The sequence below is a fragment of the Panicum virgatum genome, chromosome 3N (assembly GCF_016808335.1).
Source record: "Panicum virgatum strain AP13 chromosome 3N, P.virgatum_v5, whole genome shotgun sequence".
NCBI lineage: Eukaryota > Viridiplantae > Streptophyta > Magnoliopsida > Poales > Poaceae > Panicum > Panicum virgatum.
Window position 1 is genome coordinate 28,119,376 of NC_053147.1, and position 24,656 is coordinate 28,144,031.

The window sequence follows — 24,656 nt, forward strand, 5'->3', positions numbered from 1 at the left end:
AGTATTAAAATTATAGTATATAGTACGAATAATAAAATTATTTTGTAATATATATATAGCTCAACTACAATATAATAACAATAGTGTAATAAAAAACTAATAATAGTTTTGCTTACTGTCATCGTGTTGTTGTCTTGCCAGTTGCCGCTTGCTGTGTGTCGTGTGGAGCAAATCAGATCATAGCGTCGTCTTCTCTAGTCCTCTACTCCTCTCTGGCCTCCACTCTCAAGTAGACCAGTAGATCGTTCGTCGGTTTGTCGCAGCCTGCCTGCAACTCATAGGGATGCACACGCAGGGCAGCAGGGCAACTCGCAAGTTGCGATCGTGTCTCGTGGCGGTCGGCGGCGGCAGAAAACAAAGCGGCGCTACTCTGCAACTGCAAGCCTCGGAGCAGCCTCACCCTCACCCTCACCCTCACATCATGGGCTGGACCTGTTCATCTGGACGGGTGATTTGGCCTAATGGGCTTTCAATTAAAGATTTATTATACTTCCTCCGTCCTCAAATGTAAGCATTCTAGGATTTTTCCAATAGATTATGAAGATGAAGAAAAGACTTTCTTACCCTTAATTATTAAGCATTGAGACTCTATTTGAATAAATAAATATGTGCTAATTAAAGTACTATGCTCTTCCCATCCACCTTCCCCACATGCACCTCCCCTACATGGCTACATGCATGTTTTCTATTAGAAAAGATCCGAAAACGGTGTACAATTAAGATGGTTTGATCCACCCTCAACCTAGAATGTCTTACATTTGAGTACAAAATTTGAACTCTAGAATGCCCTATATTTCATGACAGAGGAAGTACCTACTAATACTGCTAGTTACATATATGATCTTGGGCCCCCTAGCCCCATGGGCCTCCGGCGGTCGCACCTGCTGTCCAGCCCCTAGAGCCGGCCCTGCCAGGCTCGCCTGGGCCGTTGGATGGCCACCTCGCCGCTGGGGAATGTGCTGCGACGCAGACGGACGGGAACGGGGAGGGATGCCGCCGTATACTTTATATCCAAAAATAGAACTCCATAATTGATGATCTTCCATCAGAAATTCCAGAAATCTTCCGACAAAACCCTCTCGGCCAGAATCTTTTAATCCGTCGAAACTTCCGACGAGGCGTCGGAACTTCCAACCCCCACCAAAAGTTCCACAAAACTTCCATCCGAGGGTCTGGAAACAAGTTTTCAACGCGTCGGAGCTTCCGATCCCTTATCGAAACTTCCGATGAACCTCGATTCTATATAAACCCAGTGAACCATTTCATGAACCCTAACTCCTTTATTTCAAAAGCCACCTCCGCCCCCTCTTCCTCTCTCTCAATCTCTTGGGGTGATCTGAAGTTTGGACCATGGATTTGTGCGCCAAGTGATTCTTTGGATTCCATGTCGATTGGAGGCTCCAATCCCCTCCGTCTCTCCTCCGATCCGCATGGGAAAAGGTCAAGGTATGCATTCAAATCTTTACGTTGTCCAATCTCTCAATGTACAAAGAGTTAGATGGATTCCTTTGGGGGATAGGCTCCTAGTACCTCCTAGAAGATATGCCTAAAGTTTCATTCAGTTTGGATGGCTAAATCTCTTGATGCAAATTTTAGGGTTCATACTCGGCCCTTGTCGCAAATTCCGACCCCTGGTCGCAAGTTCCGACATGAGCTTTTTAGCTCTGTTCTGACCCATTCAAACCAGTTCATTTTATTCCAAATCATCGTACCATCCTAATATTCATGCTATTTCTACCAGATGGCACGTGAGAAGAGAGGCAAGGCCAGGGCTGCTTCTCCAGAGATTGAGTCATCGCCCTCCTCGGATTCTGAGGAGACTCATGATGCTGCTCCCGTTCAGGCCCAGCGAAAGAGAAAGGCAGTGTCAACTAAGGTGCCAAAGCGGGCTCAAAGCAGAGGAAGGCCTGACCCTCAAACTACTTCAGGACAAGGCTCTAGGGCTCGCATGAAGAGGGCCTCTGCTCCTGGATCTCAAGGAGATGATGAAGGAGAATCACTAAAGTATTTGGAGCAAATGCTGACCTGCATCACCAGACCCACAGGGCAAGCACGACTTCTATCATCTGAGGTATAACCATCCGAGAGAGTATCCTAAGGAGATGCAAGGAGATCAGGGATTTTGGCTTTGGTTTCAATCAGACTGGTATGAGACAGTCATTATGACCAAGTCCAAGCCCATAACTGAGATGAAATCCATTGATTGGCAACAGTTGCAAGATCTTGAGATACACGTAGTAAGTGATGTTGTAGCTGCTTGTGGAAGGATGAACATGCATGATATTATGGACTTCAGCTGTAATTGGAATAATGAGGTGATTGCTCAATTATATGCCACGCTCTGTATTGACAGAGAAAACAAGATCCTTCATTGGAGCCTTCAAGGCAAGCCATTCTCAGTTGGATATGCTCAGTTTGCAGCTCTTCTTGGATTTCTTGGCAGTGGTCTTGATAGGCCAAAGATTCATGATGAGAACGTGCTAGAGGACGGTGAGATGCACTATATGTATGATAGTGCATATCACGATGTTGAGTTTGGTACTACCTCAGGACTTATCCCATATTACAGGATGATCAACCAACTCCTTTGCTACACTGTTACACCAAAGGCCGGGAACTCAGACAAGATATCCAACATGTCTAGAAACCTCCTTGCCATATTGGGTCCAAATCAGCCCGTGTTCAGCGTGTTTGACTTCATTTGGGAAGAAATTATCATCTCCTCAGTCTCACCTAAGAAGGGATGTCACTATGCCCTTATATATTTCACATGATCACAGAAGTGACCGGAGTAGATATTATGACAGACAAGTGCCATCAAGTTTATAGGCCAAGCAAAGGCACATTGGATAGATTGCTCAAGACCGGTGCTCATGCTCCTAGTGCCCCTGCTCCTCCTGCATCTGATGCACCCTCTGGATCTGTGGATCCCTCTCTTGCTGGTCCTTCTAGCTCTCGTGGTCCCTCTCACCATTCTCCAAAGAAGAAGGGAATTCTAAAGTTTCTATCTCAGGGCCTCTTTGCATGCTTCAATGTTGGGCGTTTCAACGTCGAGGAGATTTATGCACACAAGAAGCATGTTGATGAGGAGCTTCTCAAGATTGAGGCACGTCAGAAGGAAATCATGGACAAGAGCAACATTCCACATTCCCCTCTTAGGGTGTCCATGGACTTTCCTCCTCCGCCAACCTTCTACAACCCTTGGAAGAGGACGAAGATGATGTGCCTGCCGCGGACACTCCTACTGATGACGATGGCGGCAATGGAGATGATGATGACAACGAGTAGTAGTGGCTATGGCAGGACCTCTCCTTTTGGCGCTTGATGCCAAAGGGGGAGTGAGCTCACCATAGTCATGGGCCATGACTTGCTTTATCATTTATCTCGTCGAGTATTTTTGAACTTTGTCTATCTAGCAAAGTTTTAAATAGCGCGCTATCGAATTTAGCGGCAGCCTGTTCTGGCCGCTATAGCGGCAGCTTCGCGCAGTAGCGTTAGCTTATTGTTCGCGCCAATCCAATCGACAATGGAGCAACAATCCAATTCCATTTCAATCGACAGTAGGTAGAAGACAAAATTGAAGCAAGATGCAAGAATCATGTTTGGGATGTTTGGCTAGGCTGCTGATTTTGGCATGTTTGGGATGTCCAGCAATAGCGGAAAAAATAGCGCGCTACAGCGCTAATAGCGTTTAGCGCCGATTTAGCGTGCTATAGCACCCATAGCGCCAATAGCGCAAAAAAGAGCTTTCACGTCGCGTGAGCTTCTCTGCGCCGCTATAGTGGCAAAATAGCGTGCTATTTAAAACATTGCTATCTAGTTATCTATCTTGTGAGCTTGTGGACATGTAAGACTTGAGTTATGTTTGCAATGTGTGGTGTGCCAAGTGACAATTTTAAATTTGTAAGACTTATGTATGCTATGCTAGTGTGATGTGAACTCTATGCACCTGTGATGCTCATGACCTTGGTGTAATGATCGTTTTCACTTTGTTATGTGATTTATCTTGTCATATGCATCACGGTTTTATTCATGACACTTTGCACCCCACGGAAATGCAATTATATAGGGGGGAGCTCTTTAAATTTGTGCAAATGGCATTTGAGGCCATTTTTTAAATCATTTGAACAAATGCACAAATTAAGGGGGGCTCAATTATATCATTGGATTTAAATGATTTTATTGAATATCTTGTTAGCCTTAATTGTGTTGTTATCAAGCACCAAAAAGGGGAGATTGTAAGTGCATTTGGCCCCCTAAGTGGGTTTTGATGATAATAACACGCACAATTAAGGAGCTAATGCATTTATTGAGCTATGGGCAAGATCTAAAATCACTAAAATGAAAAAGAGTAATTAACGACGCCATATTCGCTAAAGAGACGGTGTATGAGCTGCAGTGAAGATCTTTTATGATTTTCTAATTTGAAATTGAGTATAAGAATCACTGTACTATTAAGAGGGATACGGAAAGATAGTGTGGAGATGCCAAAGTGCCTTAGAAATTCTAACAAACCCATGAGAGTCTCTTCGCACCTACCATAGCACTTCTCCCTGCAATTTTTGTAGGGGTCAAAAGTTCCAACCCCCCCCCCCCAACCCGGAACTTCCCTGTTACTTCCGTAAAAATGGTCTCGACTGACAGGTTTTCAGTGTGTCGGATGTTCTGACGTGGGGTCAGAAATTCCGACCCCCCCCCCCCTCGAAACTTCTGTGTTACTTTCGGCAAAGGTCTTTGTGGCATTTGATTCTCTAACTAGTCAGAAGTTCCGATCTAGTGTCGGAAGTTCCGATAAACACACAAAACACCCAGTAACAGCTAGTTTTTGGGGCTCGGGTATAAATGCCCCCTCAACCCCCCATTCAGTGGCTGCTGACTTCCATGAACTGAAACACTCCTCAAGCTTCCAAAACTTCTCCCCATCCTCTTCAAGAGCTAATTCTTGAGTGAATCCAAGCTAGGGCTTGGGTGTGAGCAAGATTTGAGTGTGGGCTTGAGCCATTGACTTATGTGAGTAGCCAAGTTCTTTTCAAGAGCACTAGAAGCATCTCCAACATTCGATTCGCATTTGTTACTCTTGGAGCTTGCTCCTAGACGGTTCGGCGTCGCCCGTGGAGCGTCCTCTCGTGTGTGAGCATCTCGGGAAGTTTGTATTACCCTGTTCCTTGTGGAAAAATTGCTAGTGAGTATCTCAATCTTCCAAAGTGGTTGATTGGGTGAGGGAAAATGGTTATATGGCAACCCGGCTCTTTGTGAGCTACTCAACGGAGACATAGCTTCCTTAGTGGAAGTGAACTTCGGGATAAATCGTGTGTCACTTGTTCTTCATGTTCATATCTTGTTCTAGTTGACCTAGTACTTGTTTTGTCCCGATCTACGTTTGTGCATTGTTTCTTTGTGTGAGATCACTTGCAGGTTGCTCTAGGATATACTTGTGAACTTTTGATTCAAACACTTTTCCCAAGTTCTCCTAAAAACTTGTATTTTGTTTAAATTCATATTTGGTCGGAACTTCCTTCACAGAGTCGGAAGTTCTGACAGACTAATCTGTTGCGAAGAATTTTTTAGTTTTTCATGTTCGCCTATTCACCCCCCAGGCATCACCAAGATCCTTTCAGGGTACCGCCATGAACTTGGAGAGGGTTTGCCTCTCCAAGGTCGCGTGGTAGGAGGTCTTGAATGCGGATACCTCGAAGTTAATGTACTTGGTACGGTAGTTTTCCCGAGTACCAATGGTAACCGGGAGGGTTACCCGGCCGACCAGAGTCGACCGGCAATAGGGATGATGTCGTAGAATGCCTAGTCGGTGGGGACTAGGGTAGCCATGTCGTAGCTCATGTTCTCCAGGGTTCTGGAGAAGATGATATCGAGGCCGCTTCCTCCATCGATGAGTACTTTAGCCAGGCGGACCTGGCTGACCATCGGGCTAACCACAACGGAGTAGGAACCCAGCTTGGGCAAATGAACCCAGTGACCACGTCGGCCGAAGGTGATGGGCATCTACGACCAACATAGGGGTTCAACCGGGTGCCTGAACACCCAAGTCTGCGCCGGCACATTGGGGTGCCGGAGGCGCCGTAGATGAAGTTTACAACCCCCGTTCTCCTTCCCAAAAAGTTCTCGGGGGAAGTGTCGGGCTGTTCATCATGATCTCGCCTAGGCGAGTTGCGTCTACGGCCGCGTCCACGGGAACCTCTAGAGCTACCCGGCTTGTTGCGATCGTCGTAGCGGGGTCCCTTGGGATCATCCTTGATGATGCTATTGGAGAGCGCGCGACATTCATGCGTCGTGTGGTTGGCATCCTTGTGCCATGGGCACTTGCCATCCAGCAGCCAATCCGGGTCCTCCTAGTTCAAGGCGGAGTGGTGTTGGGATCGTTCGGCCACAGTGATGGTGTTCTCGGGGCCCCTCTTGCGGTACCAGCCCTTGTGAAAGGCCCTTGTTTGGTTTTGGTAATTGAGTGACAACTTAGGTAGACTAATAAGTATTTATGTTGAGATACACAGGTGATTAGTCCACGCAAAGACAATAGTATGAGCAACATGTGCCATGGAGGAGAAATGGCTAAGGGTGGATGCTATACTCATATAGTGTGATGAAGGAACTCATTGCGTATGAGACATGACATGGAGTCATATGACCAAAGTGGAGAAGATCAAGACAAGGCTTGGCTTGATGGACCGGTTGCAATGGTGAAGGGCAAGTCAAGGCTTTGAAGCGAGGGACCGCGAGGCGGTGAAGCTTGAGCAAAACTTGGCACCGATGGACCAAGGCGACGGTGAAGAGCGAGCAAGGTCAAGATCGATGGACCAAAGTGGTCATGTGATGGTATAGAGTTTGGTGCTTGTGTGGCATCAATATTTGGGAAGATAAAATAGAATGCGCAAGGCAAAGGTATGACTTGTAGGGCATTTCATTTCACCAGACAAAGGTTGTGTAGAGAAGTGCATGACCAAATTTAGGATAGATGGCCGTACTATCAAGAGGGGCAAACTTATTTGCATATCGGTCATCTAGTGCCACTTGAGCGATCTAACATTGCGATGTTGCTAGGATCGAGTGGCATGGTGAGATCAAGTGAAAATTCTTTGAAAATAATTGTGAAAATGCTAACACACATGCACATAGTATTGTTCACTTGGTGGTATTGTTGGCATATTTGCAAAGGAGAAAGTGTTGGAGTTGATGTTGATCAACTTGAGGAAGCAAAAAAATATTTTTCGGTGTTCTCCGGAAACTAGGTTGACTCTTGGAGTGGAATACAGCTTTGATCCATTGTGTTTTGGATCAAATATTCAGTTGGTTTGTGTAGTCCTCTGAATAAGCTTTCCATAGAGTCCAAGATCACCTAATTTGGACATCAGAGCTAAGAGTTATGGCCGTTTTACCGAGGTACATTTCTGCTGGAAATGGACCTGCGGACGGTCCGCTCCAGGGGGACGGATGGTCCGCCATTGTCTCGTTTGAGCTCGAACAGAACTGATTTTGGCTCTAGTTGGTGGTCCAAAATGAACTGCGGACCGTCCGCCATTTGTGAGGCGGACCGTGCGCCCGGGCCCTGTGGGGAGGACTGCCCGCAAAAACTATGTTTTCACTTGATTTGAGTGTAACGGCTAGTTTGGAGCTTCCCTCTATAAATAGAGGTGGTGGCCGGCCATTTGAGAGGTGAAGCACCTTGGGGACTTGGTGTCCTTGTGTGAGAGTGCTTGAGTGCTGAAGCGTCCCCTCATAAGAGAAGACTCAAAAGTGATACAATATCAGTCCCAGGAGGCTGATAACACTTTTATTACATCAGATGGTACATCACCGTACAACTCTACGCGGAAGTGGGCAGTGAAGCGCCACTATCGCGAGGATAACAACTAACACCCACACAACGATATTAACTACGAAGAGGGGGTCATCAGAGTCTTGCGCCATACGAAACTTCCTACGGGTGACCCTATCCACAGGCAAGGTTGGGTGCAGGACGGAACCTCTACTCAACGTCTTCGGGAATGAAGTCTGGATCTTCCTCTGTAAAAATTAAGAATGGGGTGAGTACAAACGTACTCAGCAAGTCCAACCACACCCACGGAGGGGGTATAAACAGAATATAATGCACAGGGTAAATCAAGGATGAGGCTAGGGTTTTATTTGCGGAAAGCAAATTTTGATGCAGGGGTTCATTTAAAAGAAAGGATTTTCAAAGCAAGTTTTCTTGTAACAAGTAACACGCAGTGTTGATCCACACATGATCCAAGTTTTAAACTGCCACCGGACTCCTCATCCGCCGTAGCACACGGCACAACTGCCGGATATTTTTCCAAAACAACTCACGCCAACCCATCCCAAAAGAAACACTAGTTGCGTGACCACACCGTAACTCGCCCAGAACCGTGGGCACGGCTATTCGAATAGATTTTAACTCTGCAGAGGTGTGCAACTTTACCCACAAGCGGGGTACCGCAACTCGATCACCTTAGTGTCGATGCAGATCCCAACAAAGCCATTACCCACCTTAGCTAGACCTGACTAGCCATCACGGGATCCACCAAGGGGTCATTGACCTATCATAGAGGTTTTAACTGGGGCATAAGTCACACAGAGCTAATCTCTTCTCCTTGATCACCCGTTGCTCTCAGCTCTCCTGATGGCTATCAGACTAACTAGTGGGGTTTATGCTAAGCCGTTGCCCATACAACGGTCGAGTGTTTTGCACGATAGTGGAATTAGGTGAGATGACACATCAACTCGGTCCTTAATTGTGACAATATGGATATCTCCCTTCCCTGCTCTACCACACAGGCACAAGCGCACCAATCGGCAAATCACACAGAAATGCCATCCATCCCGTCTAAACTCATCTTTCGAAAATTCCACATTTTTCCCTTCCCACATACTCACGCATTTTCCGTTTATAAAACAAGTTGTATCGTGTTTAAGGTCCTAAGCGTTCTAGCGGCGATTAACGTCCAAACACATTCAGACATTAATCTAGGTGGTCAAGGAATGGTTATAATAAATCAAGGGGTGGCTATCCAACCATGTTTTCAGCAGGCAAAACATATGCTGTTTTATAAAATAGGCCAATAGGTTGTGTTTATAAAAACTAGGACAAAATATGCATCAAAGGGCGGGATTGAACTTGCCGTCTTCAAGGCCTTCTGGGAAGTCCTGATCGAGGTACTGTCCTTCGGGTTCGGGGTCGCGGAACTGGTCCTCGTTTGCTTGCTCGCAGTACTGCTCGTCGACGGGCTCTCCCTCGTTCACACCATGATCTACGTCGTATACAAACAAACACGCAATCAAGAAAAAGAAATAAAAATTTTATTGTTGAGCTCGAATCGGAAACTATTAAGATATGGAGATAGGAGTAATATTTTTGGGCGGTTTCCTAATGGCACGGCCAAAATTATGTTAGGTTTGGCGTGGTAAAGTTTCAGGTCGATCGGAGATTGGTGGGCGCATGAAATGATAGGTTACAGAGAGGTTTAGGGGTTAAACAAGGAGTCAGGGACCTGTTTGTAATTAGTGAAAGGACCTGATTAGAATGTTTGGGTTATTCTGAAAAAGGGTAGGGTTTTATTTATAAATAAGTTTATATAGTGGAGGGTTTATTTGTAAATATAATAAAGGATAGGGCTTAATTTGCAAAAGGCCAAAGGGTGGAAGGGTTCTTAAACAAATAGAATAGAGGGGAGGGGGTTTTGGGCAAATGTGCCCCCCTTCTTCCTCCTCACGCGCAGAGCAGAGGAGGGAGGCGCAGGGCACCGGCGGCCTTGGGGCCGGCAGCCCTGGGGGCTCGCGGCGGCCGGGACGGAGGGGAAAAGGAGGAGGGGCGCACGGGGAATTGATCCCCCCTCCTCAATTCGAGGGATGGCGGCCCGTAGGAGCAGCGCCATGGCGGAGGGCGGTGGCCGGCCCTGGCTGGTGTGGCGGCGGCGCCGCAAGGCCTGGCGGCGGCCGGAAGCAGGGGCAGAAGAGAGGGGGGAACGAGGGGGTTCCAACCCCGTCCTCACCTTGGGCCGAGGTGCCTTGTGGCGGCAGCTCCACGGGCGCAGGCGGAGGCCGGCGGTGTAGCTCGGGGCGGCGGCGTTGGGGAAGCAGGGGAGGAGCTAGGGCGGTGGTGGTGGTTTGTGGTGCTTGCGGGCTGCGCGAGGAGGCCTTTTATAGGCGGGATGAGGCGGTGGAGGAGGGGCGTGGCGGTGGCGGCGGCCGGCGAGCGTTGCGGCCGATTTTAATGGCGGTGGGGGCCGGTGCGGTGTCGTGATGCGGCGGCGGCACGATTCGCGGCAGTTCCAGTCGACGCGACGACTCGGGCAGGCGCGCAGGCACATGGAGCGGGCTGGCGTCGAGCGGAGCGGCGCGAGCGGCGAGGCCGCAATGCTGCCGGCGAGTGCGTACGCAGGTATGCACTGGCGCTGCAGCGGAGCAGTGCAGCGACGAGAGGCGCGGCGGGCGGTGCGTCCACGCGGTGCGCGCGGACGCGCGCGCATGGAGCGCGTGGGGTGGCCAGGTTCTGCGCGGCGTGCGTGGCTTGGCGTGAGCGCGGCGCGAGCAGAGGGCGGAAGCGGCGGCGCGCGCGCACGTGTGCACGGCCTAGGGGGAGGCGCGCACACGTGGGCAGGCGCCTCGGCTGGGCGGGGTGCACGGCCAGGGGAGGCGTGCGCGCGGGCAGGCAGTGAGAGGGAAAAAGAAAAGAGAAAGAAGAAAAAGAAAAAGAAGAAAAAGAAAAAGAGGAAGAGAGAGAGCTGGTGGAAAATTCCGCGGCGATCGCGATGGGCGGTCGCGCATGGGCGACCGGCAGCTGTGCGACGCAGGATGGGACGGCGGCGAGGAAAAAGAGGGAGGGTACGGTTGGCGGAAAAAAGAGAAGAAGAGATGGAACGATGATCGGGACAGCGGAATTTTCTGGGAAAGGAATTAAAGTTAGGGTTAAATGAGCTCAACGATGAAAAGGTTTGAAAGAAAAATTTTAGCGCATGATTTAACGTGGTAAATTTTTGGGATGTTACAAGAGCCCTCTAACTCACTTGTGCTTGCAAAGAGTGTGATCCGATTGTGAGAGAGCAATTCTAGTGCGTTGCATTGAGAGATTGCAAGAGTTTGGCACTAGGTGATCGAGTTGCAAGCCGGTGGTGCTTGTTACTCTTGGAGGTTACCACCTCCTAGATGGCTTGGTGGTGTGTCTCCGTTGTGAAGCCCGCAAGAAGATTGTGCGGTGCTCCGGAGAAGTAATTGTGAGGGGTATTGTGCTCACCTCGCGGGAGCCGCGAAGAGCAACTCTAGTTGAGCGAGACGCGAAGAGCAACAAGTGGTTCGGCCGGATCGTGTGCTAGAGCTCGGTGTGAGCACTCCACGTGGAAGAGTGTGACTTGAGAGTCACCACTAGCAAGAGGATCGGCGGCAACCTTGGAGCTTGTCTCAACGGGGACTAACTTGGTGGCAGCCAAGTGAACCTCGGGATAAAAATCACCGTGTCAACTTTGTCTACTCTTCTCGGTGGTTTGCATTCTCCAAATCACAAGCCTTGCATTTATATTTGTATATATCTTGTGCTTGTGTAGTTGCTCTAGTGATTAGTTAGCCTGTGTAGCTTGCTAATCATCTTCTTGCTTATGTAGCATAGAAGTAAAAATCTTAGTGTAGCTTAATTAGTTGTCTTGCTTAGTTTGTGTAGCTAAGTAAGTTTGAGTCTTTGGATTTGGTTTGTGTAGCCTTGTCCATTGTGCATCTAGTGAGCTTAGGTTGGCTTTGTGCTTTTGCTCATTAGAATTGTGTAGGAGCTCTCCCGGTGTGTGAAGTACTAGTTGCATAGATTTGTGTGACCTTGCATTCTAGAATTGTGTATTTGTGTGACCTTGCATTCTAGAATTGTGTAGGTGAGCTCTACCTAGCTCGACATCTTAGTTGCTCAATTAGAATCCTTTTTGTAAGGTGCAAGTTATAGATAGAGGGGTGTAGTCTTGGCTAGATCGATTAGTTTAATTCCGCACTCGTTTCGGTTAGCTGGCAACGTTTTAAGTTTTAGAAAGGACTATTCACCCCCTCTAGTCCGCCATCTCGACCCTACACCTTGGAGGACTCGGCGCGGTCATGGTTCTTGTTGTGGCATGGAGGTCAGTCATCGTGCTGACATCCCTGGTGGTCGTCCTTTTGTCAAGGGCGATCAACAAGGTCGCATTGGTCCTTGTGTCAACGGTGCGCTCGCTTGGCGTCTTCTATGTTGGCGTGCTTGTTGACGACAGATCATGTCAGAGATGGTCTTGGGGTTGCTCTCGAACGGTCTTGGTAATAGTTGTGAATAACATCCCTATCATCAACCTCCCTAAAGGTATTACGGTTAGTGAAGTACCTCTTGATGTAGTCGTGGAGGAACTCAATGGGCTGCTAGGTCAAGCTATCCAGATCCCATCTGGTTTTGGGATCCAGGCAGGCTGCCTGGTAGTACTAGACCAAGGCGGTGCCGAGATCTTGCCAGCTGTTGATGGAGCCGACCAGGACCGCCTCCAGCCAGTTGAGGGCCTGGCGGCTCATCATCACCGAGAAGTAGGCCGCCATGATGCCGTTGTCGCGGTTCACAGCTCGAACGATGATGGAGTTGGTGTGCAGCTACATCTTAGAGTCAGACTCGCCATCAAACTTGTCAATGCCGATTGGTTTGAAGGTTGCAGGCCATTGGATGGCCCGGAGGCGGTTGGAGAAGGCGGAGAAGTCATCGAGGTCGTTGCAGGGTTTGTCGTTGGCGATATTGCGTGCCTGTTGTCGAGGTGGGTTGTTGCCTCGGCGACCATGGTTTTGGTGATTGGCATCGGGTGCGCCGTACTCATCGTCGTACCGGCGGCGTTGCTCTTGCTTGGCCGCAACACGCTTGCGGTGTCAGTTGTTGATGCGGGGACGCAGATCTTGCCCGTTGAGGTTAGGTTGGAGGTCATTCTGATCAACCTCCTCGCCTGGATCGTCGTGGCGCGCTGAGTAGTTGCTTGACGGGGCACGGTACGCCGAGTTATCATTCCTCAGACATTGGGTATGAGCCGCTGCAACATGGAGATGAGAACGAGCCTTTACAATATCAGGGGTATCGGGGAGATTCTCAATTACCTGGAGTACGGCGGCCATGTTTGCAGAAGGGGTGGCGAAGACGTCATGGCCGTCGTAGTCCAGGATGAAGTCATCATCGAGGTTCCTGGGGCTTATCGGAGAATGCCGGTTGGCCACCCTGGGGTGGCGTCCTTTGGTGTTGTCCAGTTCCTCCTCAGCTTGTTCCACACGTCCTTGTTGTGACGCCGAGTTGCTCGAAGTTTGTTCCTGCGGCGGCGGTCATCTCGCGCCTGCTGATCCTCACCATCGACGGTGTCGGAGTCGGAGGAGACGACCGAAATCTGGTGCCACTCTGTTGATGTAGTGCGGTTGGGTGGGAGGATGAACAAGACCTCCTAGTTCGGCCATCAGCCCTAGGGCCGAGTCAGATCTAATCTGACCTATGGCAAGCTGCTCCAGACCTGCGGTGTGCGGGTTCGCCATAGGCACTCGAATCTGGTCCGAATAGATGGTAGCGGTGTTGCGGAAACCGAAAGGAGCGTGGTTCGAGTCGTTTAGACGACGCAGGGCACTTTCGCCGAGTTGTATGTATGGTGACTTGTGTTGTTTTGCCTTGTGCTCCCCTCCCTTTTCGACTATGGCTTACTGGTGATATCTTTGACCATCATAGCGTGTTCGAGCCTGAAGATATGAATGAGAGTGGTGGGAGGTGGAATAAATCCTTGTGACGTAGGGCTGGATCTCATCTGTGGATCGTGGCAGTAAGGTCACTCTGCCACTTACAATATCACATCACGTATTTAAGTCGTCTAAAAAGGATTCAGCCCGCCGCCCGTGAGAAAGGGAGATTCGGCCTGCCACGACTCATCGGCTGGGCAGCCTGATCCAATGGTGTGAACGCCCTAATATGGGCCACTCCGGCCGGCGTGTGCCATCATGTCGACATTCTCTGTACTGTGGTTGTATATACTGGTATCCCGGTGCTGCGCTTGCACCATGGACGGCCTGAACCTCGTGGTCGATTTCCAAAAAAAAAAAAATCGTATCAGTGTCGTTTCATAGCCTTGGTAAGCATTGTGGGTGGACAACTGGCCATGATTCTCCACTTTTCTAATCCTTCTTTTTCCATCCCTTCTCCCGTGAGTTGACTCTGCACCGGTGCTGTTGCGTGCAATGCATCGCGACTTGCGAGTGGGCAATGGGAGGTGGTCAGGTGCTCAGGTGTTGATAGGGGTTGGGGTTAGCAGGGCATGTACATACAACTCTCTTCGTCCGTCCATTCAGGTTGACTTCGCACCAGACACCAGTGAAAATAATTTGGTTTGCGGAGTGATCCTATCCAGGTTCAGTTGATCTAGAACGGCATAATTTCTTTGTAGAACAGATAATTCTTTTCTAATGTTCGATTTGCGGAGTCGGGTGGTTAAGAAAATCCGTAGGAGTGCGATTGCAGCTGGATGAGGCAAACCGCAGTCGCCTCCTCGCTAGTGGAGTATTTTCGTTTTTTTATGAAAACACACTTGCGGAGTTGAGGAGGACAAGGTCATCCGATAGTTTTGCAAGGAATGAGTTGGTCACGATTTATCTACGAGAATTAGATGTGGTAGGATAAGGTGGTGATGGGCAGGTCCATCTTATGACGTAAACCAAACATTGTCTCATGGTTTTAATTTTTTTATGGGATTATTAATATTCCCAAACGATCCGCGAACCAAACATGTCGTAAGTAGATAAATTTCAAACTACAGATAAGAGGAGAGACGCATAGATTTTTCATATTATGAGAGGAGAGACACTATTGGCGATGGATGGGTCATCTCTTGACCTAAACCAAATGTTGCCACGTGGCTTGGATTTTATATGGGATCATTCTCAAACTATACGTCTGGAACCAAACAATATTCAAACCAGATTCATAGATTTTTTATATTGTGGGAGGAGAGACATGCAGGGCTCAGCCCTGGCAAAGCTGCCTGGCGCAGATAGCGAGCCCAGGTGTCCGATTTCGGTCGCCTGAGGCTAGGATCGCTGCCTGCCAGGCTCAATCCAAACAAGCCCGTAGTGTAGCAAACTTATTGCTAATGATAAATTATGTTATTGCGGTCCATGTGGTTGCAGAGCTTGCCATATAGCATATAATGATGTTATTTTGGTGATTATGTGGTCGTGGAGTAGGTTTGTGAGATGAGTGGTCAAGGATCGAGCGTGGAGACATCTTTGGGTTTCAAGGGTGGTTGGCAGGAAGTTATATGTTTTGTTGCCAAATGGATTTGGCTTCCTGATTTTTGTTTGGTTGAGCTAGGGATCAATGCTAACACCGAGTAATTTAAACCATAGTACCACTATGGATCGTGTTAAGGCTAGGGAGAAAAGGAGATTAAACTTCTGACAGGTGGACCTTAGATTTCAAAGAAACTAATACTACATGTTAATAGATCATAACTTAGTGGCAAAAGACAACGCATTCGAACTATTGTTGTGTTTCAGTGTTTTGGGATGTTTCTTACTCCCTCCGTTCCAAATTATAAGTCATTCCAAAAATTTTGGAGAGTCAAAATTTTCTAAGTTTGACCAAATTTATACAACAAGATAATAACATTTACGATATCAATTAAATATCATTAGATTCTTTGTTAGTTATATTTTTATAGTATACTTATTTGATGTCATAAATCTTTGTGTTTCTCTTTATAATTTTGGTCACATTTTAAAATGATCTGACTCTCTAAGATTCTTGGAATGACTTATATAATTTGGAACGGGGGAGTAGCTATTTAAGAGTGTAGGTGTGCTAGAGACAATTGCTCTCATTATTGTTATACATACAGGCTTGTGTACTTTTGTTGAGAAAAGTTTACACATTTTTAAGTGATATTTTGCCACGCCAATGCCACTGCATTTAAATATCAGGGTCAAAATAAAGACTAGCTTATTCCAATTTTCCTTATCAACTTCTCAAGCTTTTTTTTAGGACAACTTCTCAAGCCCTTCCTTTCAGCCCGTATCACATGTGTGGGCTCTTCTCGTCCAACAAGGCCAGGTCAAGCGAGCCGTTTGAAAACTCGCCGCACAAAGGGAAGAAGGCCGCACTCGCACAATACAGGCCCAGCTAAAGAAACCCCATCAGAACACAGCGCCGAGCTGGTGGCGTGCGCTTTTCTCCTCCCCTCGCGCCGCCGCCGATCCTAAACCCCTCGCGCCGCCGCCGCTGAATCCATCCTCGGCCGCCGCCACCTCCTCGGCTCCTCCTCCTCCCATGTCCCGCCGCCCCGCTCGCTCCCTCCTTCCCCTGCTCCGCCGCCGCGGCCTCCACGACTCCACAACCCACCGGTCCTTCGCCTCCGTCTCCGTCCCACCCGACGCGATCCCCTCCACCTCCTCCCCGTGGCCGCCGCACTCCCCACCTCCTACTCCGCCGCCACCTGATCCTGCCGGGACGCGGTGGTCCGCGTCTTGGTCCCCCGCCTCGCCGCCGCTCCCGCCCTTCACTGCCGCTCAGCTCCGCTCTGCCGTCTCCTCGATCGCCGCCTCCCTCCTCGCCCTCCCGGTGCCCGATCCAGACCCGGCGCCCGACCTCCACGCCCACTCCTTCCCGACCCTCCTCGCCGTCTCACCGCTCGCATCGCTCGAGCTTCTCTCGCTGCTCCGGCCCAGGCCGCGGCTCGGCCTCGCGGTGTTCTCATTTCGCCGCGAGCTCTCCCCGGCCCCCACACTTGACGAGTTCGCCATCGCTATCTCGCTCGCGAGCGGCGCCCACGACCCCGCCGCGGCTGCTGCGCTCTTTGCCGACGCCGCGGCCGCCCACTCCCCGGACCAGGCGCTGTACAACGCCCTCATGGCGGCGTACATGCACAGCGGCCTCCTGGACAGCTGCCTCGAGGCCTTCCATGCGCTGGAACGCGACCCGCGGTGCGGGCCGCCTAATGTGGACTCGTACAACATCCTCATCGCCCTGTTCGGTCGCTCCCTCCTCGTTGACCACATGGAGGCCACGCTCAGGTCGCTGGATGCTTCTGGGCATCCCCGCACGATTGGTACGTATAATGCAATCATCGCCGGATACCTCACTGCGTGGATGTGGGACAAAATGGAAGCAGTGTTCCAGGAAATATTGTCGGGTCATATTGTTCCAGATACTACTACTCATCTGTTGATGCTGAGAGGATATGCGCATGCTGGGAGGATATACAAAATGGAGCAAGCTTATGAGCGTGCTTACAAGCATGCTGGAAAGGTTGACAATGTGCATATACGTGCAATGCTAGGCGCATACTGCAAGTTTGACCACGTAGATAGGATTCAAAAGATCGAGGAGTTGTTGCAGAGGTTGGGTCCTGATGACTACAAGCCATGGCTATATGTGTTGTTAATTAGGGTGTATGCTCAGGAGGGGTTGGTTGAAGGGATGGAGCTGCAGATCGCTGAGGCACTGGAACACAATGTCATTGTCACCACAGTACAGGTGATGCGGTCCATCATATCAAGCTATTTTCGGTGCGATGCGGTCGACAAACTCGCACATTTTGTCCGGCAGGCTGAGGAGGCCGGGTGGAAGCTGTGCCGGAGCTTGTACCACTGCAAAATGGTGATGTATGGGAAGCACCAGCGGCTGGAAGAGATGCATGGGGTTTTGGATGAGATGGAATGTTTTAAATTTGACAGGACAAAGAAGACATTTTGGATCATGCACAAGGCATATGTTAGTTGTGGGCGAAGGGCTGAGGCAAATACTATACTCGGCATGATGTGGAAGCACGGATTTGGACTTCCTAACAGTGTATCTGTTCAGTAACATGTAAGTTGATACTCCTTTCGAAATCCCTTAACGGATTCACCAATTCTATGTACCTTCTCTATTATATAATGTATTTTTCGCTGCAGTCGTAGCATTTGACATGTGATTCGACAAGCGCGTACCTAAATTTTCAACTCGTTACTTCTTCATTTGCCGTGTAGAAGGAAAAATAAGGTTCTGTTTAAAAGTACCACATAAATATCGATTCAACATTGTGATCAATTTCTAAAGTACGACTGCACTAAATGTTATCATATAGACCTTTTTCTTTTGTAATGGTGCTGAAGAATCTGAGGTTCTCAAGCAATCTTTGGCTTGCAAGACTATCTGAAGCCTTGAGAATTTCATGATTAAAATTATGGTTGGGCCCTAACTGTTGTGATGGTTCGTACAAGTGATACCTGCTGTAGATCTAACCATCAAACAGAAATAATCTCGGCAATATTAGTATTATCAACGTGAATCTCATCAACATTGTTACCTGCCTAGATGTACAAAAAAAATCTGCAACACTAAATGTTTTGTGCAGCCTATCTGATCCCTATAGAGTAATTGTTGTTGTGATTAGTTGTGGTAATATAGCATATGGCTTTAAGTTGGCCTGCATTAGTTGCAGTGCTTATAAGCTATTTAGTCGCACATCGGTCATCTAAGTTAGATCATAGGTGGTTTAAATTGTCACTCACGATCAAATCTGTTAGGAGCCATTATAAATAATCTGGCATGACTTCTTTTCGATTAAGAAAGAGTGAGTTAATCTTTTCTCAACTTAAAAGTAATAATCACCCATATCTGTGGTCTCATCTTTCTTCTCCCATCCCTTGTTCAGCCATTGCCATCTGGCCCTCCTTTTCTGGCTCTTACCCCATAATCACATTAAGTTACTACAATTTGGTATAGAGTCAATAACATATTAACATGGCTTAAGCTACATGGTTACCCAAGGCCAAGCTGAAAGCTGCAACAAGATGGTAGTCACAGTTACTGGTGTCTGTCAAAATGAATGGCAACTCTCAAGACTTCCTGCAACTGTTGTTAGGGGGTACATATGTCACATGCCACCAGCATGTGTTATTGACTCTACCAAGGGTTTTGACGAAGACTGACACTACGGCTCGAGGATAAGGTGCTATTGAAGCGAGGGGAGTTGTCATTTGCACTTGTGCAGTTCATTAGAGCTTATTAATGTGCTGTCCTTTTGCAATTACCACTTATGTGAATAGTACCTTTGGTGTTAGCATGTGAATTTAAATCCGTGGATGGCTTGCATTGCATGGGAACTGATTGGTAGAGATAAGTAGTTTGAGTTAGATTGCATCTTATATTTAGGCAGGAAATTGAGATTTACAGTGGTGTGGATGCAACAACAACATAGCCTTTTGTCCCAAGCGAGTTGGGGTAGGCTAGAGATGAAACCCAAAAAACACAAAGGTCACGTTGATAGCTAGTCTCCAAGCGCTCCTATCCAAAGCTACCTCCTCAGAGATATCCCAATCTTTAAGGTCTCTCTTAACCGACTCGTCTGTCTCAAGTCAGTTTAGGTCTACCTCTACCCCTCTTTACCTTATCAACACGCTTTAGCACCCCACTACGCACTGGCGCCTCCGGAGGCCTCCGTTGGACATGTCCAAACCATCTCAACCGATGTTGGGTAAGTTTCTCCTCAATTGGTGCCACCCCTACCCTTTTCCGAATAACTTCGTTCCGGACTTTATCCCTCCTTGTGTGCCCGCAAAACCACCGCAACATCCGCATCTCTGCTACAGTCAATTGCTGGACATGTCGCTTTTTTGTAGGCCAACATTCAGCACCGTATAACATCGCCGAGCGAATCGCTGTCCTATAGAACTTACCTTTTAGCTTTTGTGGCACACTCCTGTCACAGAGGACACCAGAAGCTTGACGCCATTTCAACCAGCCAGCTGAGATTCTATGCATAACATCTTCATCAATGTCGCCATCCTTTTGTAGCATCGAACCTAAATACCGAAAAGTGTCCTTCTGGGCCACCACTTGCCCATCGAGACTAACATCACCACCCTCATGCCTAGATGCGCTGAAATCGCACATCATGTACTCGGTCTTGGTCCTACTAAGTCTGAATGTGCGTCTCCACAGCTCTAACTTCCTATTAACTCCTACTCTACTCTCGTCATCTAGCACCACATCATCAACAAAGAGCATACACCAAGGGATATCACCTTGTATGTTCCTTTGTGACCTCATCCATCACCAAAGCAAATAAATAAGGGCTCAATGCCGACCCCTGATGTAGGCCTATGTTAATAGGAAAGTCAGTGGTGTCGCCTCCACATGTCCGGACAAATGTCATCGCATTCTTGTACATATCCTTGAAGTGGTGTGGATGAATTCCTAGTTTTTTTCCTTCACTCTTATACACAGTTTTGGCTGGAAAACATGACCTCGTAATTAGCGGGGTACCTGGTGCAGTTGACCGGCTTCCGCACCCCCATATACGGACCTGTTGGTTATCATCGAGCAGTTGAGCCCTACTTTCTAGTATTAATCAGGATAGCGCAGTATTTTCAAATCGTCTGATTAACATTTAGTCATTGATTAATTGACAAATCGGTAATTGGACATTGGTCAGGCGTGTCGGCTCAAGAAGTTTTTCCTAGTCGACTGGTCGGCCGATTAATCGTTGGCTAGTATGTTTAGTCAGTCAAGTCTGGGCGACCAACATGCAGCCAGTAACCTTTTTTGTTCTCTCTAGTCTCTATTCCATGCTTGCTTAGATGCCAGTGTCCTCAAGATATGGTATTGGATTTGCAGTAAGCTAACTGACTAGCAGTACGCAGGCTTGGCCGACTTGGTCGACTAGCCAACCAACTAACCATGCCTAATTGTTTGCTAGTTGGCTAGTCGGTGCCTGAGTAACTTTGACTCGACTTCTGTGACTTGAAAACATAGGGCTAGCATAGGTCTACAATGCGAGATTTTGGCCCGTGCATGTAGAAATGAGATTTTGATGGGTAGCGTGTAGAACCACATGCAAGTATATAAGATTATCTTAAACTGTGCCCACACAACATGTCTGGAACTGTCTGGACTCTGGACTCCGGAATGTAACAGTATTTTGCAAATGGGTGTGTACTATAGACCATGCTACATTGTGAAATGTTGAAAGGAACATACCCTTGAGAGTTCAATGTTCTCCCAGGAAACTTTGAACTAGCAACAAATGTCCAATTTAGAAGTATTAACCCTGCATTGTCTACGCAAATTGTTTGATAGGCTTTATGAGAAAATTTCACTACTCAGTGACCACATCTGCAATGAGAAGAATCTACACCTGTAGAATTTGCTTGCAGAGATTTATCTGCAATAATTTTCAACCCTTGGATCATAAAATGCTATTTGCTTTTAGAGATTGCCTCTTCTTATACGCCAAGTTTTCTTGAATAAACAGTTTAGAAGCAATGTGTTCTGAAAGCTATGGATGGTATCATCGCAGCATGGGAGTTCTCCAAAGTCCAAAACGTCGTTTGTGTTAGTATTAACCCTGCATTGTCTACGCAAATTGTTTGATAGGCTTTATGAGAAAATTTCACTACTCAGTGACCACATCTGCAATGAGAAGAATCTACACCTGTAGAATTTGCTTGCAGAGATTTATCTGCAATAATTTTCAACCCTTGGATCATAAAATGCTATTTGCTTTTAGAGATTGCCTCTTCTTATACTAGCAAATGTGTCCACGAGATGACTTCTGGTACAGCCTTGATTCATTAGCAAAGACATAAAATGGAAACTAAACTTTTCTCCCAAGAATGTTTATTTAATTTTTGTGCTGTTTCATTCTGCACTTATATATCACATTAGTTTTACGAGCTAAATTTAGTCAGCGTTAGGAGAAACAAATTTGGAAATCTTATGCAGAACTACTGTTTTGAACACTGCAATTGCAGAAATTTGCAGTAGTCACTAGTCAGTACAGTACATCTAAAATTCCTTTGAACCCTTTCATTACAACAGGTTTGAAATAATGAAAAATGAAAGACGTGGTAGGGGGATGTTAGTTTGTCCCTATCTACTGAAATGTCTTGTAATCATGCATGCTACCAGATTGTGTTTTACGATTACTTTCTTGCTGGTGTATTTTAGGGTCTACTTGAATTGCTGGAGGATAATGCATGCCAGACTTTTTCTTTGGATGGGTCCTGCATGGTTATGGCTCGATTCCCTTAGGCAGCCTCCTTATCTTTTCTTTTCTTGGAAAGTTATTCTTATCAATGCTGATGCGAGCTGCAGTTGCTTAATTTACTGCTTGAATGAAATTCTGATTGCTAACTTTTTTAATTATTTCCTTCTTAGTGACAATGGAAAAATCATATGATATTAATCATTGCTATTGAACCAAAGCTTTTCTATTATGATAAGACCTTATGCTAACTGGCTAACTCTGATGATCATACAATTGCAGGATCTTTCTGCTCCACCTATTGGGGATAATTTTGCTTTCTGACAAGGTATTTAATTGCTACATTACGCTGTTAACATCATATGTGGTTTTGATGCCTTTGCTGCTCGAAGAGCAAAAATGACTCCATGAAACTCAGAGCTCCAAAATACCTAAAACAATAGAGGTGAGCAGCTGTATCTGTGGAATTTAGGACCTGAAAGGACTGCTGAAGTTGATCTAGACAAGTTGACTTTGCAGCGACATTTGAAGCTGCTAGCTTATTTGGCCATTCTTGCGCTGTTCATGCAACACGGCAGCCCATGGGGCGCAGAATTACCATTTATGGTGTTTATCAAGAAGATAAATCATGCTTTCAGAATACAGAGAGATGGTGCAGCTAAGATGAGATCTGCCATTCGAGGTCCACCCTTGACATGCAGTCTGAGGTGCCTTCTTGCCCGGTGTTGCAGTTCCGGCTTTATCAAAGTGGAGGTACAGCATGAAAATGTGGCTGAATGTTTATTCTGTTGTACTCGTACAAGCTTTGACAAAGCAGTGCTTGTCAGTAAGTCTTTGAAGCTTCACTGTTCTCAAGCAATCAGCACTCTGTTTTGTAACTCAACGATACAGTGGTGCCAGACTGCCAGGCAACTCTACATTGGAGCTAAGATCAATGGCCCGCAAAGCAGTATTAAACAACAAAGAACTTTGATGGTTTCACAGCAGCTCAAAATGGTGATACTGAGTGAAAGGTACATGAGCTTGCCCATCATGTCGAAGCGAAAGTAACCAAACATGTAGGAGATACCACTATAGATCTGCATATATTGTCACTAGGATTATTAGGGTGGTGCCACCAAGGCGCTTCCAGGTTCTCATTTTCAGGCTGCGGCATGACGGCATGACCTATATGATGTTCTGCCCTTTTTCCCACCAATTGACATTTGCACCAGTTTTTAACGTGCGTGCAATGATTCTTTCAAGCCAATCATACAAGTTGTACTCAGCAGAAATGTAGTTGTCAAGCGTGTCTCATAGTTTTTGTCTTTGTTCCATGTATCGTGGCCTCTCCTTTTGCAGGTGCAAATAATTGTAGGCGTCTGTCTTATTGCTTTCAGATTGGAATCCAGGTGTTCCAATTTGTTTGGTCTTCACACTCCTTTTTCTGTCGTCTTGCATGACCTGGAATGCATCAGTAAGTTGTGCCACAATCTTGCTTTGGGCACTTTAACTTTCGTGTAAAAAGAAGCTACACGATCCATTTGTGTGCGAACTTGTCTCTGTGGATAAAGCGAGAATATAATCTTTCGGTTTACCAGTTCAGGAGCTTGATATCAAGTGTGTATTACACTGTTTCGCGTTGGATCAGATCTGGTTTAATATAAGTTATTGACCAATGATTACAGATCTCGCCGGTAGAATGATCTGGTCAGCGTGTGGAATCCGGATAATTGAAATCGCATGGCTACATTTTTTTTTCCTATCGTGAACACCGTCAGCTGGTGCTGCCATTTGGCCAAGGTCCGAGTTTGAGTTTAGGAGCTGTGCTCCGGCCTTCAACCTGTCGTCACTTTTTATCCATGTTGGCCATGCTGAATCTTTTCCCGATTTGGTATTTACTATAATACTGTACTCAGTGTACGCTCCATTCCAAAGTTATGAAAAAAGGAACGGGAATAGAAGGGTGTAGAACGCCATTCAAGAGTACTACATCCGTTCTAAAATAATTACAACTATAACGTTCAAAATTTGTCCTAAAAAAATTACTAATTTTGACTTACGTACCACAAAAGACAAGATAATTTCGGAAGATTCCCACAGAAAATATCTTAACAACTTATCCACTCATCAAAAAAAATAAGAGGTATTTTTTTATTTTACATCAAGCATTGGTTTATGTGTTTAATTCTAAAATTATATTTATTTTAAAATAGAGGGAGTATCATATCAAGAAGAGAGCTAGACAATCATCTTAGTCAGTATAATTACCTGACGCTCTACCCGCAGCATAACCCCCAGGATCTAAAGTTCTGAACGGATAAGAGCGCAAGACGTGGCAGCCTGGAGTAGGCAGCTCGCTGCAAAACGTTGTTAATTTGGGAAACCATCATGTTCCTAACTACAGGTGGTGTCCTGCAATGAAACTGTGGCCTTGTTTGGCACGCTACAAAACTATTGCGCATGTTTTTCGACAAAAAAATTCCGCATGCATGAAGTACTGAATAATGAAGTATATTTGTAAAAAAATTTAGAGATGGGTGTAACTTTTCGCAATAAATCTAATAACGGTAATTAATCGATGATTTTCTACAGTAACCATCCTCTAATCGCACAGTCAAAGGTCATAGATTCTTCAGTGTCACTAGCGTGGGGTTTTGGAGTTGATTTTGTAAATTGATTTTGTTTGACACCGTA

At 46.9% G+C, this 24,656-nt stretch overlaps 1 pseudogene; it reads left to right on the plus strand.

Annotated features, from left to right (window-relative positions):
* The first annotated feature begins 16,145 nt into the window (after positions 1-16,145).
* Positions 16,146-17,759, plus strand: LOC120665504 (annotated as a pseudogene).
* The last annotated feature ends 6,897 nt before the right edge of the window (positions 17,760-24,656 follow it).